Here is a 16,770-nt window from a genome sequence, read left to right as displayed (position 1 = left end):
TCTCTTCCAAGTCTCCTTAAGTATCTTTCGATCCTCTGAGACCAGTGATGATATTCGTTTGCCACCAATATTGGGGCTCTATTAGAACCACCAACACTGTTGGAAACATTGAGAGATAATGCTTGTGCATATTTCCTTGTTTTGAAAGTGTTTTTATTTTGTTTTTTTTTTTTGAGAAATGAGCTTCAGTGGTATAGAAGGCCTTTTGAAAATCAGAGTTTTGCTTCAAAAAGCAACCACTTTGGCTCTGATACCAATTGTTGAGAGAAAAACTTGAGTCACACTTGAACAAACGTTAGAACAAGTGATAATGCGGAATAAAGTTTAACTCAAAGGATCGTTAAAGCTCAACAATAATAATAAGTTAGCGTTAGAAAGTTAAAAAGTTAGATGCGGAAATATAAGGAAATATAAAAGACAGCAAGTATTATATCAAGTATACACTTAAGTTGATTCTTAACAAGGAATGCAATCAGACCAAGTTAGTAAGTGAGATCAAACTTAGAGATTAAGTCTAGAAAGACTTGCTCCGAAGAGAGATTTCAAACAGTTAAGATTATATTTAAATGATAAGTAAGAAGGGAGTAAGATGAGTGATAAGATTCAAGATGAGTAAGAGATGTGTTTCATGCAGAAAGAGAGAACTCTATTTATAGAGTCTCGAAGATTACAAAAAGTCTTATCTGTTAAGAGTTGCCACGCAGGGCACATTGGATAAAAGAAAGTACTTATAGAAAAATAGATATAAGACTAAGACTTAGAGTTGATGACTGCGGTTGCTGATCTTCATTGCGGTGCTGAGTTTGACTGCAGTTCCTGAAGACAGCTTCGAATCTCTTTTAAGTTTAAGAGGGTCACTTTTATGTTAAAACATGAACAACAACTATCTGTTGTCTCTTCGAGGCCTCTTGTGTTGACTGTATTTTCTTCTTGCTCTCAGAATTTCGCTTATAGTCGCCCTCTTTTGTTGGCTCAGGAACGAGGGTCATTATTCCTTGGCGAATCCCATGGTTCACGAGTGTCTGTGCCAAACGCTTGGCGCTGTTGAATGTGAGAGGTTTTACAGTTATCACATTTCCTTGAATCTGAGGAGATAGTCCCCAAATGTATCTCTCTATTTTCTTGCTCTCCGGGGTAACCATACCGGGGCATAGTGCCGCTAGATCACTGAATCTATTAGTGTAGGTTACTATGTCTGAACCTGTCATGGTAAGTTCCCACAGCTCTTGCTCCAGTTTTTATACTTCGCCCCTCGGGCAGTACTTCTCTAGCATCATTGTTTATAGGCTTTCCCAGCCCATTGAGTTTGCCACTGGTAGGGTCAGGGCCCTATCGGAGAAATTGCAGGCATCAAACTTGACTTTGCTCCCTTCTGGGCACGTGCAAATTTTGAAAACTGATTCTGTTTTCTCGAACCATTGCATTAGAGAAATGACTCATCCACTTCCGTTAAAGGTTTTGGGTTTGCAATTCATGAAGTCTTTATATGTACACTCCCTAGGGTGTCCGTGAATATTTCCGTGGTTAATGTTATTAACACCGTTTTCCGCCACATTGGCATTACTTTCGTGGATCTGAGTCACGACGGCTGCTACGACAACAGTTACCGCAGCCTGAAACATAGTGATATCATATTGTGGAGGTGGTGGCGGTGGATTTGTTGTCGTGTTGTTATTACGCCTGATATATCTACGAGGCGGCATTTTTTTGTCATAGAGTTTAAAGATGAAAGGTTGGTAAGATATTAGTAGTGGTTATAAATCCGAATATCAAAAGAACTAGGTTATCTTAACTTTGTATGTATCATGTTCCAAAAGTGTTTTGTAAACAATTCATAACAAGAGTCTATGTAAAATAAACTTATGAATTTTCAATAGTGACTACCCTTACTGAAATTTCGTGACTTGATTTGCAGTTATTAGTTGTGATGAAAGACGTTATAAATTTAACACATATTGTGAGTAGTGTAATCACCGACTCAGTAGTTTATATCAATTTCTTAGTTATTAGTGTGACGCATACGGTGCTCTCTAGTTTGTCCTTAATAGGGTAAGGTTTGTTAACGATCTTTCTAGTGCCTTTCTCTTTGTCCGATTCTTCTCGGAATTCTCCTCGTGAACCCTCTTTTGGTTCCGCCTCGACTCCTCTATTGGTTGTTTGCGATGTCTAGGTGTGTCGGTTGTACGAGAATGGGAGTGTCTAAAGAATTTATGAGATTAATAAAACATTTCAAATTAAAATTAATTTTTATGGGGGTGATCCTTACCGGATCCTTCTATAATCACGTAGTGTATACAAACTATATATAACCAAGATCAAATAGACCATCGAATAAGTGATCCTACTCTAAGTCCACAACCAAACAAGGAACAGGAAGTAGAGCGAAGATCATAAATTCTAAGTCTATAAAACCGCAATTATATATAACCTTAACATATACACTCAACAACTATAGACCTACCAGTAATGGTCTTTTAGTTTTCACATAAGTTAAGTACCTAAAATACTCCTATAGTATTACATGTTTGATTCTAGAGCTTCTTGGTATACGAAGTTGATAAGTTTTTAGACTTGTTGTTATTGTATGGTATCATAAAATACTCCTATAGTATTTTAAACTTTATGTTTGGTTCTAGTATTCCTTTGTATATAGAGTTGGTAAGTTTTAGACTTACTGCAACACTACTATCACTCCCAAACACATGTTGGTCTTATCTCAAATAAATATAGTTGATCATGCTATATTTATCATCGATATGATTACATAACTATCCAGGTTTGACTGTAGTGTCCAACATCTAAATACTTTTGTTTTGTTCTTCTTGTGATACTTGTTCTAGTATATATGTTTGCATGTATGTATACTTTCATAAAAATATTAATATATTTAAAAAGTAAAATTCTTGGTCAGAGTGTTTTTATCCCATTGTGTTTATAGTTGTATATCTTTTATAGGTTGATATACTTAGTTCACTATAAACAATGCTCTGATACCAATCTGTCACACCCCCAAACCGGAACAACGGAAACGTTCGGGGGTGGAGGACGTCATGTACAGTATCACAACAAATGTATAATAGTAATCAAAGCAACAACTATTATATTAATAATATACAGTTTACATTGTATTCGATTCACATATGATTGGCTCCAAAAGTAAATAGTAAAACAAAGAGTTGAAGCTACTATACTCCATCTTCTCGGACTCTATGCATGTACCTGTCTACTAGTTTCCTGAGAATACAAGTGATTTTGAAAGTGTATCAACATTTAAGTTGGTGAGTTCATAAGCATTTTGTTTTAGAAAATAAGTTCTTTGTTTCCTTGAAAATGTTCGTGTGTTCCTTCAGAAAATCCTATATTTTCTTAATGAGTAATGATAAATAATGTGACCATTTAAGTTCCTTCTACTATCACTTAGTGAATTCAAGTTATATATAATCCAGATCGAATGGATAGTTGAATGTGTGAATCTGCCTTAAGCCCAAAACCAAACAAGGAACAGGAAGTAAGGCGGAAAGCACACATTCCATTGTCTATCGGATCTTCATTATATATAACCCTAATGTATTCACTTAGTAATCACAGAGTTAACAATAAATGTCGTTTTAGACATGATGAGTGTGTTCCCTTAGAAAATCCTATATTTTCTTAGTAAAATGGAATGTAGTCTTAGGCCTTAAGACCAAAATATATCTGTTTCTTATGCTTAAAGAAAGACATATAACGCTTTAAGTTAGTATAAGTAAAGTGACCAATAATAGTTCCTACCATGATTACATAGTGCATACAAGTTATATATAATCAAAGATCGAACGGACAGTCGAATGTGTGGATTTGCCCTAAGCCCACAACCAAACAAGGAAAGAGAAGTAAGGCGGAAATCACACATTCAACTGCCTATCGAATCTTCATTGTATATAACCCAAACGTATCCACTAAGTATTCACATCAACATGTAACCAATCATATTTGTTTCCAAAAAGTTGAATTGTAAACTATTTGCATGTCAAATGATGATGTTTATCCTGGAAAATCCTATATTTTCCATAAAATCGAATTGTAGTCTTTAACGTTCTAAGACCGAAAAAGTATAAGTATAAATGTCATACTTAGTTTGATAACCTGTAGTTTTATTAAGTAAACTTAGTTGAAGACGTGTTTTCCCTGTAAGCTGGATGTTTTGTTAATACTCTACCATGATTACTTTGTATATACGAGATGTATATAGTCAAGATCGAACAGAGAGTCGATTGGGTTATTCTGCCTTAACACTCTACCATGATTACTTTGTCAAAAAACATTTTAACATGAGATAATAACACTTGAAGTTTGAGTAAAAATAATTTAAAAGATAACATAAGATGTTTATAAATAGATATTTTTAAACACGTTTTTACCGGTTACCGGTTTACCGATTATAAATGGAATTTTTTTTAAAAATATTTTTATTGTAAAACTTATAAATACCCAACTTTAAAAGATTTGTAACGGTTTAGAAGGTGTTTAAACATTATATAAACTCCATGTCTTTATAATAAATAAGGAGTTTATATTAAAAAGACTAAAATCCGTTTATAGCGTTATAACTACAAATAACAAAACTAATTATTATTTTTTGCATCGAAACTTAATATATGATATTGGTGTTTTAAACATAATGAAACATGCTGATATTATGTTTTATGAATGCCAAATGAGATTTAAAATATAAGTATCATCACCCAAGTTTTGGTTTATCAAAATCTGACTTTTATCATAAGATGCATAAAATTGAGTTTATAAAATAAAATGAGTTTATTCTACAAATTCATGAAGTCATAAGATTTTGATTGTTAAAAGGACATTTAGAATTGTGTTTTTAGAACTCATCCAAAACTCCATGTCTTAAAAGTAAAATGAAATTTTATTAAGACAATTACCGGTTCTTAAAACCGTTGTACGACTAAACTTCAAAATATCAAATTTTAGTTTATAATTGATCGCGACTAATGAAAAATAAAATGAAGTTTTATTTGAAACCTAAAGAACTTCATAAACAGTTATATGAATTTTATAAAAGGGTACATGAATTTTTGGATGCATGCAATATTGATGAGACCATGTTTTTTTTATAGCTATAATTGTAAGACATACGTAAAAATTTTTCTTAAAAAATGCAAGTCATTGCCGTCCTTTTAAACAACACTCGATATCATTTGTATGGACTTAGTGGCATAGGGTCACCTGGTCATTAGGATTATCTTATGATGTTCGGGGTAGTTCTGTTGTTTCTAGTGTCTAAAGGGTCACCTTGTGTGACATCCCCTAATTTCTCGGCCAGAAAAGACCGATTTAATTTATGCTTTTTAAAATAAAATCAGAGAAATCTTTTCAAAAGATGTTGCGGAATAGGCCCCCAAAATAAAACATGATAAAAGTTTATCAAAACCCTTCTTTAAGAAGGTATATATTTTCCATATATATCAAAACCTCGGGATGTCATGTTCCGATACAGATCAAAAGCATAAACAAGACATTATAAGCCTTTCAACAGTTATTTACAACTACTGGCCTATAATCCAAAAATCTCTCATCGTACTCCGACTATGCTCGGGGTCCACTACCTGTAATCATAAAAAGCTGAGTGGGTCAGGCTTGGGAGCCTGGTGAGCATATAGGGTTTTCAACCCACAATAATAATAACTTATTAAGTTCACCAATCAACAATAACCCTGATTACCCCTTCCCGTTGTCCTCACTTTACGTCCCTAAACACCTAACACAAGGGACTTAGCCTAAGGAATATCATCGGGTTGGACACTACTGCTAAGGGGACTCCTCAGCCATACATGTCCTAAAGGCAACCATGAGGGGGATTGGAGTACACCAATGAACATTTAGTTCATCAACACCTACAAGTTGCGAACCTGCTAGTGTGCCACAGGACTGTCTAGAAAGGTCCGTGGTCGTCATCTATACTCCGTTAGACGACTTCACCGATAACAACAACAACAACACCAACACCGACACCGAGGCCTCTCATCATTTTAACACCCACCGACTATTTTGTCTACCCATGTTCTACCCAACATATTTGTAGATAAAATACATATACAGTTTAAAACTTGTATAAAACATCTATTCAACAGTCACCTCAAATAAACAATTAACATATTTACACATAGCACATATTTTAAGCTAAATACTTCATATCTATGTGTAAAGTGAAAGTAACTACACACTCACATGATTTGATGATAATCGGGCAGCAATTCGTTTCCTAAAACGTTCGTTTCTAATAAAAACGGGAGTTTTATTTAGAAACCGGGCTCTGCAAAGGTCGGGCTTCGAAACCGAAAAGATAAATTTTCCGGGCTTCACGGGCACTTCGTGGCGTATTCCGGGGCTTATAATCGATACCGGGGCTTTGGGGGATGTTAAGATGAAGAAAATATGAAGAAAGGGGTGAAAGATGGTGATTTTCTAAATGTATCCGAGAAGGCTCGCATCCTTCTATTTATAGGGGCCGAAGCTCCTGATCCGACGGCTGACAAGCCTCCAGGTGGCGAAGATCCGAGGCCCGAAGGGGAGGGCTCGCACGTGGGCTGCGCGTGCGAAGGCTTGCTGGCAGCTTCTTACTTGACCGAGGTCTAGGTCCGAAGTAGGGATGGTTCGTGGCAGCCTTGCGAGGGTTCGGACACGCACCAAAGGGCACGCGTCGGATTCTTAGTGGACCGCGGCTTCGGACTCGGAAGGATCGCGACACGTCTTCGGATGACTCAGCAGATTTCGCCACATAGCTCGCATGACTCACTGATTTCGGACACGTGGCACGTTCTAAGCGAGGGTGACGTGGCAAAAACGTGACTATGCGAATTTTCTCGATTTTTGTGCAAAAACTTCTAAAATCCATAACTTTCGCATACGAGCTCCGTTTTTGACGTTCTTTATATGCACGTGTAGGTAAAATTACGCTCTACAACTTCCGTTTAGACTTCGTCGGCTAGTTTTGATTTAATTCTTATATTATTATTTTTAACAGATCGGGACAGGAAATCCGTTAAAAATTCATAACTTCTTCATCCGACGTCCGTTTTTGTCAGACTTTTTACCGTTGTGCTACTATTTACGAGACCTTCGATTCTCGTTTAGGTTGTGTCGGCTAAAAATCAGTCGATCTAAAATTCGAGTTTTTAGCTGTCTACTGCTAAGCTGAAACTTCGAAAAATCATAACTTCCTCATACGAAGTCAGATTTGGGCGTTCTTTTTATACCTACTCTCGGTTTAACGAACACTACAAGTTTCGTTTAGATCACTAAGGCTAAAAAGTATTTTATCGAAAACTCAGTTTTTACGACATTCAACACCGAGCCGGTTTTGTCGCGAAACTTCGACATGTCATAACTTCTTCGTTATAACTCGGATTTCGGCATTCTTTATATATCCGTAATCCTTGTCACGACCACTACAACTTTCTTAATAGATATCGGCTTTATCTAAAATTTATTTTCGACGCTCATTTTTATTCTTAATTAATTAACTCCTAGTAATTAAGCAATAAACACATAAAACACATAGAATTCACATAATTCCTTTTTCATTTCTTCAAAATGAGTTACAAAGGTTAACCTAGACTATCACCTTAATATTAATGCCTAGGCTAGAAACACGAGTGTTACAATTCTCTCCCCCTTAGGATGATTCCGTCCCCAGAATCACACATCACCAAACAACTGCGGGTAGCGACTCATCATGTCACTCTCCGTTTCCCAGGTGAGATTTGGTCCATTCGTATGTTTCCAGCGCACAAGCACTAAATCAACCATCTTGCGCCGCAACTTCATAGTCTTACGGTCAACTATTGCCTCAGGTTCTTCAATCAACCTTTTGTTTTCATCCAACCTTAATTCAGAAATGGGAATTATGTCGGGCACATCTCCCGTGAACTTCCTCAAATAACACACATGAATTGTGTTATGAATACCCTCCAGTTCTTCCGGTAATTCTAGCTTGTAAGCTTGATTCCCGATCCTATGAAGAACTTTAAATGGTCCAATAAACCGTGGACTCAACTTTCCCCTTTTACCAAATCTTATAAGTCCCTTCCACGACGAGACTTTAAGTAAAACCGAATCTCCAACTTCGAAGGATATCGGTTGTTTTTTCTTGTCATCATAGCTCTTTTGTCGATCTTGAGCAGCTAACATCCTCTCCCTTATCACTTTCAACTTTTCAGCAGTTTGATGGACTATCTCAGGTTCCATAAACTGCATTTCCCCAGCTTCCAGCCAACATGATGACGTTCGACACTTTTCTCCATACAAAGCGTGATAAGGTGCCATCTTGATGCTTGAGTGGAAACTATTATTATAGGAAAATTCTACTAAAGGTAAGTGGTCATCCCAGTTACCTTGGAATTCTAGGGTACATGCTCTCAGCATATCCTCCAATGTTTGAATCGTTCGTTCGCTTTGACCATCAGTTTGCGGATGGTAAGCTGTACTCAAACACAACTTGGTACCCAATTCCTTTTGTAGACTCCTCCAAAACCTTGAGGTAAAACGACTGTCACGATCGGATACGATCGTTAACGGAACACCGTGTAGCCTTATAATTTCATTCACATAAGAATTCGCAAGTTTATCCATAGACCATTTCTCGTTAGCGGCTATGAAATGCGCACTCTTAGTGAAGCGATCAACGACCACCCAAATCATGTCGTGACCGTTCCTTGTTCTGGGCAGTTTAGTCACAAAATCCATGGTGATATCTTCCCATTTACCCATGGGTACAAGCAATGGTTCTAAACTCCCATACGGTTTCTGATGTTGTGCCTTAACCCTAGCACAAGCTACACACTCAGCCACATACTTAGCAACATCGAGCTTCATCGTCGGCCACCAGTAATAGGGTTTTAGATCCCTATACATTTTCGTACTGCCGGGATGAATCGAGTATATGGTCTTGTGAGCTTCTTCCATCAGAAGACCTCTTACTCCTCCTGTCTTGGGTACCCAAATCCTATCTTTTAAGACCTTCAATCATTGACCGTTTGTATCAAACACCAACGTTTTACCCAAACGTTCCTCCTTCCGGTCATTTTTCTCTAAAGCTTCCTCCTGAGCTTTCTTTATACTTTCCACAATTATAGAGACAACTTCAATTCTCAATGCTCTTGGCCTTCTCTTTTCAAGATTCACCTTCCGACTGAGAGCATCAGCAACAACATTTGCTTTACCAGGGTGGTAAAGTATCTCACAGTCGTAGTCCTTGAGTAGTTCCAGCCAGCGCCGCTGCCTCATGTTCAATTCCTTCTGATTAAAGAGATATTGAAGACTCTTATGATCAGTGAAAAGTTTGCATTTAGTACCATAAAGATAATGCCTCCATATCTTTAAGGCGAATACTACCGCTGCCAACTCCAGATCATGAGTGGGGTAGTTCTTTTCGTGTTCTTTCAACTGCCTCGATGCATACGCTATCACTTTATCCCTTTGGGTCAGGACACATCCTAACCCAACTCCAGAGGCATCACTATAGACTGCGAAGTCATCAACTCCTTCAGGTAATGAAAGAATCGGTGCTTCACACAGTCTCTTCTTTAACTTTTCAAAGGCCTCCTTATGCTTTTGATTCCAAGCATAAGTAGCTCCTTTGTGGGTCAAAGCTGTTAATGGAGTAGCGATCGAAGAAAAGCCTTGGATAAATCGGCGATAATATCCGGCTAATCCTAAAAAGCTTCGAATCTCCGTGGGACTTTTTGGTTGTTCCCACTTCATTACAGCTTTAATCTTTGTTGGGTCAACCATTATTCCATCTTGGTTAACCACATGTCCTAAAAATTGGACTTCTTGAATCCAAAATTCACATTTGGAGAACTTTGCATACAGCTTCTCCTCTTTCAGAACTTCTAGCACTTCTCGCAGATGTTTTTCATGCTCCTGCTTGCTTTTCGAATAGATCAAGATATCGTCTATGAATACTATCACGGATTTATTAAGGTATGGTTTACAAACCCTGTTCATCAAATCCATGAAAGCTGCTGGGGCATTGGTTAATTCGAACGACATAACCAAAAATTCATAGTGTCCATATCTTGTTCTGAACGCGGTCTTCTCGATATCCTGCTCCCTTACCTTTAGTTGATGGTACCCCGACCTAAGATCAATCTTCGAAAAATAGGTCGATCCTTGCAACTGATCGAACAAGTCATCGATCCTCGGCAACGGGTACTTGTTCTTTATCGTCGCTTTATTCAGCTCTCTGTAATCGATGCACATTCTCATGCTCCCGTCTTTCTTCTTTACAAATAACACATGGGCTCCCCAGGGTGATGAACTAGGTCGAATGAAACCTTTGTCCAATAACTCCTGAAGTTGTGTCATAAGTTATTTCATCTCTGTTGGTTCTAATCGATATGGTGCTTTGGCTATTTGCGTCGTTCCTGGTAACAAGTCGATACGGAATTCTACTTGTCGATCAGGGGGCAATCTGGGAAGATCTTCAGGAAAGACTTCCGGATAATCACACACCACCGGAATATTCTGCACCTCCTTCTTTTCCTTCTGAGCATCGATCACGAACGCTAGATATGATGTACACCCCTTGGCCAAACACTTTCTGGCTTTCATTAGGGAAATGATTCCAGAATTTACTCTGCGTTTGTCTCCATACACCATAAACGACTCTTTCCCTGGCGGGTTTACTTTTACTATCTTCTTCCTACACATTATTTCGGCATCATTGGCGCTAAGCCAATCCATTCCTAAAACTATGTCGAAACCATTTAATTCGATAGGCAATAATTCCTCATGGGACTTATTCCCATCCAAGTCAATGATGATGTTTTTCATACGATGGCTAACAGGTACAAACTTGCCACTAGCAATTTCGACTAATAAAGCATTAACTAGTCTATCAACAGGCAAAGCTAGTTTTCTACCAAATTCATGCGATATAAAGGAGTAATTAGCTCCAGAATCAAACAAAATTTGGGCAGGAAATTCGTTTACGAGAAAGGTACCTGAAGCGACATCGGCTTCTCCTTTCGCAGCTTCGAGTGTCATCTGAAAGGCTCTCGCCTTCGGCTTTGGTGGCAGATTGGGTTTCGCTGCGTCCTTCTTCTTCGGGCAATCCCTCAAAATATGCCCTTCTTCATGGCACCCATGACAGACGCTATTAGTGAAGGTGCAATTATTGGCATAATGCCCTGGCTTTCCATACTTGTAACAAGTGAGTTCCACGCTGCACTTCCCAACATGTTTCTTCTTGCACCTGTCACACCACTTGGCTTCGGTTCCTCCTCCGAATTCTCTCGAACCAGACTTCGAGAACTTGTTCTTTTTATTGGAACCTGACGTTCCTTCAAACTTTCTCTTTTCGCCAACTTCAACCTTGCTGGCGGCTCTCCCCTTGATCATATCTTCAACAGACTTGGCAGCCCAGATAGCTGCCTCCAAAGTAAGTGCCTGACGTACTGGCACCGCATACTCCCATGGAAGTCCCTTTGCGTACCTGTCAATTTTCGCCAGCTCGTATGGGACAATACGCAAAGCAAACTCCATTTTGTCTGTGAAGTTATTCGTATACTCGTCAACGGTCATACTCCCCTTCTGCAACGTTAGAAATTGGTTTTCTAACTCAAGTACGTTTTGGGCCGAGCAGTACTTGCGCTTAAAGTACACCAAGAACTCTGCCCAAGTCATTTGCAATGGCTCATTAGGGCTTAAGGTTTTCCCCAATGTATTCCACCAATGAGCAGCACTACCCCTGAACTGACGCACTGCAAAGGTGGTTTGTAACTTGCCTTGGCAATCACAAGTCATGAAAGCCAACTCCATTTCCGAGATCCAGTCCATAACTCCGACATGATCTTCTTTTCCAGTGAAGGTCGATGGCTTGCAAGTCATAAAGTCCTTATACTTGCACCCATTTCTCTCCACTTTATCCTCGTGGTTATTCCTCCCAACCACAAGCGGTTCACTATGACCAACCGATCTGCTGTTGTTCCCTTCTTCAGATCGATCTCATTTAGTTCACGTTGTTCAACAGGAAGTGAAGGTTCATCCCTGTTATTCAGCAACATTTGCCTCAATTCCTCCCTCTGTTCAGCCATCATGGTCTGAAATACAACTCGTACTCCAGCCATGGTGATGGGTTCTGGTGCAACTCCTACTATAGGCACCTGTTCCACCACTTGAGGTTGAGGTTGTTGGTTTCTGTTTGCATTTCCCGCTCCACTTCTAGTTTTTGCCATTACAATCTATATACCGAATAAGGCGAATTTAGGTCTTTATCCTTGTTAGACATGTCAATTCCCTTATCACTCCGAAACGTTTACATGTTAGTTCTAATCTCGTAATCATACGCTTAGAATCCTACACACATAAGGTTTCCAGATCCGGTCGGCAACAGACCATAGATCCGAACAAATAATGGCATATATGGCAACATACATCATTTAGCATATAAAGGCATTTTAGGCACCTTTCCTAAAATAAACTAGTGCTCATGTCTAAAATATGGTAGACACTCACCTCACAATCATCACTTAGCATTCTAAGTTTAACTCTAGAAATCCTACAATTTCTTAGTTCGCTTAAACTAATGCTCTGATACCAACTGTGACATCCCCTAATTTCTCGGCCAGAAAAGACCGATTTAATTTATGCTTTTTAAAATAAAATCAGAGAAATCTTTTCAAAAGATGTTGCGGAATAGGTCCCCAAAATAAAACATGATAAAAGTTTATCAAAACCCTTCTTTAAGAGGGTATATATTTTCCATATATATCAAAACCTCGGGATGTCATGTTCCGATACAGATCAAAAGCATAAACAAGACATTATAAGCCTTTCAACAGTTATTTACAACTACTGGCCTATAATCCAAAAATCTCTCATCGTACTCCGACTATGCTCGGGGTCCACTACCTGTAATCATAAAAAGCTGAGTGGGTCAGGCTTGGGAGCCTGGTGAGCATATAGGGTTTTCAACCCACAATAATAATAACTTATTAAGTTCACCAATCAACAATAACCCTGATTACCCCTTCCCGTTGTCCTCACTTTACGTCCCTAAACACCTAACACAAGGGACTTAGCCTAAGGAATATCATCGGGTTGGACACTACTGCTAAGGGGACTCCTCAGCCATACATGTCCTAAAGGCAACCATGAGGGGGATTGGAGTACACCAATGAACATTTAGTTCATCAACACCTACAAGTTGCGAACCTGCTAGTGTGCCACAGGACTGTCTAGAAAGGTCCGTGGTCGTCATCTATACTCCGTTAGACGACTTCACCGATAACAACAACAACAACACCAACACCGACACCGAGGCCTCTCATCATTTTAACACCCACCGACTATTTTGTCTACCCATGTTCTACCCAACATATTTGTAGATAAAATACATATACAGTTTAAAACTTGTATAAAACATCTATTCAACAGTCACCTCAAATAAACAATTAACATATTTACACATAGCACATATTTTAAGCTAAATACTTCATATCTATGTGTAAAGTGAAAGTAACTACACACTCACATGATTTGATGATAATCGGGCAGCAATTCGTTTCCTAAAACGTTCGTTTCTAATAAAAACGGGAGTTTTATTTAGAAACCGGGCTCTGCAAAGGTCGGGCTTCGAAACCGAAAAGATAAATTTTCCGGGCTTCACGGGCACTTCGTGGCGTATTCCGGGGCTTATAATCGATACCGGGGCTTTGGGGGATGTTAAGATGAAGAAAATATGAAGAAAGGGGTGAAAGATGGTGATTTTCTAAATGTATCCGAGAAGGCTCGCATCCTTCTATTTATAGGGGCCGAAGCTCCTGATCCGACGGCTGACAAGCCTCCAGGTGGCGAAGATCCGAGGCCCGAAGGGGAGGGCTCGCACGTGGGCTGCGCGTGCGAAGGCTTGCTGGCAGCTTCTTACTTGACCGAGGTCTAGGTCCGAAGTAGGGATGGTTCGTGGCAGCCTTGCGAGGGTTCGGACACGCACCAAAGGGCACGCGTCGGATTCTTAGTGGACCGCGGCTTCGGACTCGGAAGGATCGCGACACGTCTTCGGATGACTCAGCAGATTTCGCCACATAGCTCGCATGACTCACTGATTTCGGACACGTGGCACGTTCTAAGCGAGGGTGACGTGGCAAAAACGTGACTATGCGAATTTTCTCGATTTTTGTGCAAAAACTTCTAAAATCCATAACTTTCGCATACGAGCTCCGTTTTTGACGTTCTTTATATGCACGTGTAGGTAAAATTACGCTCTACAACTTCCGTTTAGACTTCGTCGGCTAGTTTTGATTTAATTCTTATATTATTATTTTTAACAGATCGGGACAGGAAATCCGTTAAAAATTCATAACTTCTTCATCCGACGTCCGTTTTTGTCAGACTTTTTACCGTTGTGCTACTATTTACGAGACCTTCGATTCTCGTTTAGGTTGTGTCGGCTAAAAATCAGTCGATCTAAAATTCGAGTTTTTAGCTGTCTACTGCTAAGCTGAAACTTCGAAAAATCATAACTTCCTCATACGAAGTCAGATTTGGGCGTTCTTTTTATACCTACTCTCGGTTTAACGAACACTACAAGTTTCGTTTAGATCACTAAGGCTAAAAAGTATTTTATCGAAAACTCAGTTTTTACGACATTCAACACCGAGCCGGTTTTGTCGCGAAACTTCGACATGTCATAACTTCTTCGTTATAACTCGGATTTCGGCATTCTTTATATATCCGTAATCCTTGTCACGACCACTACAACTTTCTTAATAGATATCGGCTTTATCTAAAATTTATTTTCGACGCTCATTTTTATTCTTAATTAATTAACTCCTAGTAATTAAGCAATAAACACATAAAACACATAGAATTCACATAATTCCTTTTTCATTTCTTCAAAATGAGTTACAAAGGTTAACCTAGACTATCACCTTAATATTAATGCCTAGGCTAGAAACACGAGTGTTACAATTCTCTCCCCCTTAGGATGATTCCGTCCCCAGAATCACACATCACCAAACAACTGCGGGTAGCGACTCATCATGTCACTCTCCGTTTCCCAGGTGAGATTTGGTCCATTCGTATGTTTCCAGCGCACAAGCACTAAATCAACCATCTTGCGCCGCAACTTCATAGTCTTACGGTCAACTATTGCCTCAGGTTCTTCAATCAACCTTTTGTTTTCATCCAACCTTAATTCAGAAATGGGAATTATGTCGGGCACATCTCCCGTGAACTTCCTCAAATAACACACATGAATTGTGTTATGAATACCCTCCAGTTCTTCCGGTAATTCTAGCTTGTAAGCTTGATTCCCGATCCTATGAAGAACTTTAAATGGTCCAATAAACCGTGGACTCAACTTTCCCCTTTTACCAAATCTTATAAGTCCCTTCCACGACGAGACTTTAAGTAAAACCGAATCTCCAACTTCGAAGGATATCGGTTGTTTTTTCTTGTCATCATAGCTCTTTTGTCGATCTTGAGCAGCTAACATCCTCTCCCTTATCACTTTCAACTTTTCAGCAGTTTGATGGACTATCTCAGGTTCCATAAACTGCATTTCCCCAGCTTCCAGCCAACATGATGACGTTCGACACTTTTCTCCATACAAAGCGTGATAAGGTGCCATCTTGATGCTTGAGTGGAAACTATTATTATAGGAAAATTCTACTAAAGGTAAGTGGTCATCCCAGTTACCTTGGAATTCTAGGGTACATGCTCTCAGCATATCCTCCAATGTTTGAATCGTTCGTTCGCTTTGACCATCAGTTTGCGGATGGTAAGCTGTACTCAAACACAACTTGGTACCCAATTCCTTTTGTAGACTCCTCCAAAACCTTGAGGTAAAACGACTGTCACGATCGGATACGATCGTTAACGGAACACCGTGTAGCCTTATAATTTCATTCACATAAGAATTCGCAAGTTTATCCATAGACCATTTCTCGTTAGCGGCTATGAAATGCGCACTCTTAGTGAAGCGATCAACGACCACCCAAATCATGTCGTGACCGTTCCTTGTTCTGGGCAGTTTAGTCACAAAATCCATGGTGATATCTTCCCATTTACCCATGGGTACAAGCAATGGTTCTAAACTCCCATACGGTTTCTGATGTTGTGCCTTAACCCTAGCACAAGCTACACACTCAGCCACATACTTAGCAACATCGAGCTTCATCGTCGGCCACCAGTAATAGGGTTTTAGATCCCTATACATTTTCGTACTGCCGGGATGAATCGAGTATATGGTCTTGTGAGCTTCTTCCATCAGAAGACCTCTTACTCCTCCTGTCTTGGGTACCCAAATCCTATCTTTGAAGACCTTCAATCATTGACCGTTTGTATCAAACACCAACGTTTTACCCAAACGTTCCTCCTTCCGGTCATTTTTCTCTAAAGCTTCCTCCTGAGCTTTCTTTATACTTTCCACAATTATAGAGACAACTTCAATTCTCAATGCTCTTGGCCTTCTCTTTTCAAGATTCACCTTCCGACTGAGAGCATCAGCAACAACATTTGCTTTACCAGGGTGGTAAAGTATCTCACAGTCGTAGTCCTTGAGTAGTTCCAGCCAGCGCCGCTGCCTCATGTTCAATTCCTTCTGATTAAAGAGATATTGAAGACTCTTATGATCAGTGAAAAGTTTGCATTTAGTACCATAAAGATAATGCCTCCATATCTTTAAGGCGAATACTACCGCTGCCAACTCCAGATCATGAGTGGGGTAGTTCTTTTCGTGTTCTTTCAACTGCCTCGATGCATACG

The sequence above is a fragment of the Lactuca virosa genome, chromosome 7 (genome assembly GCF_052849685.1).
Source record: "Lactuca virosa cultivar CGN04683 chromosome 7, Lactuca_virosa_CGN04683_v6, whole genome shotgun sequence".
Taxonomy (NCBI): Eukaryota; Viridiplantae; Streptophyta; class Magnoliopsida; order Asterales; family Asteraceae; genus Lactuca; species Lactuca virosa.
The sequence above is the reverse complement of the archived record's forward strand: the minus strand, read 5'-3'. Positions refer to the sequence as shown.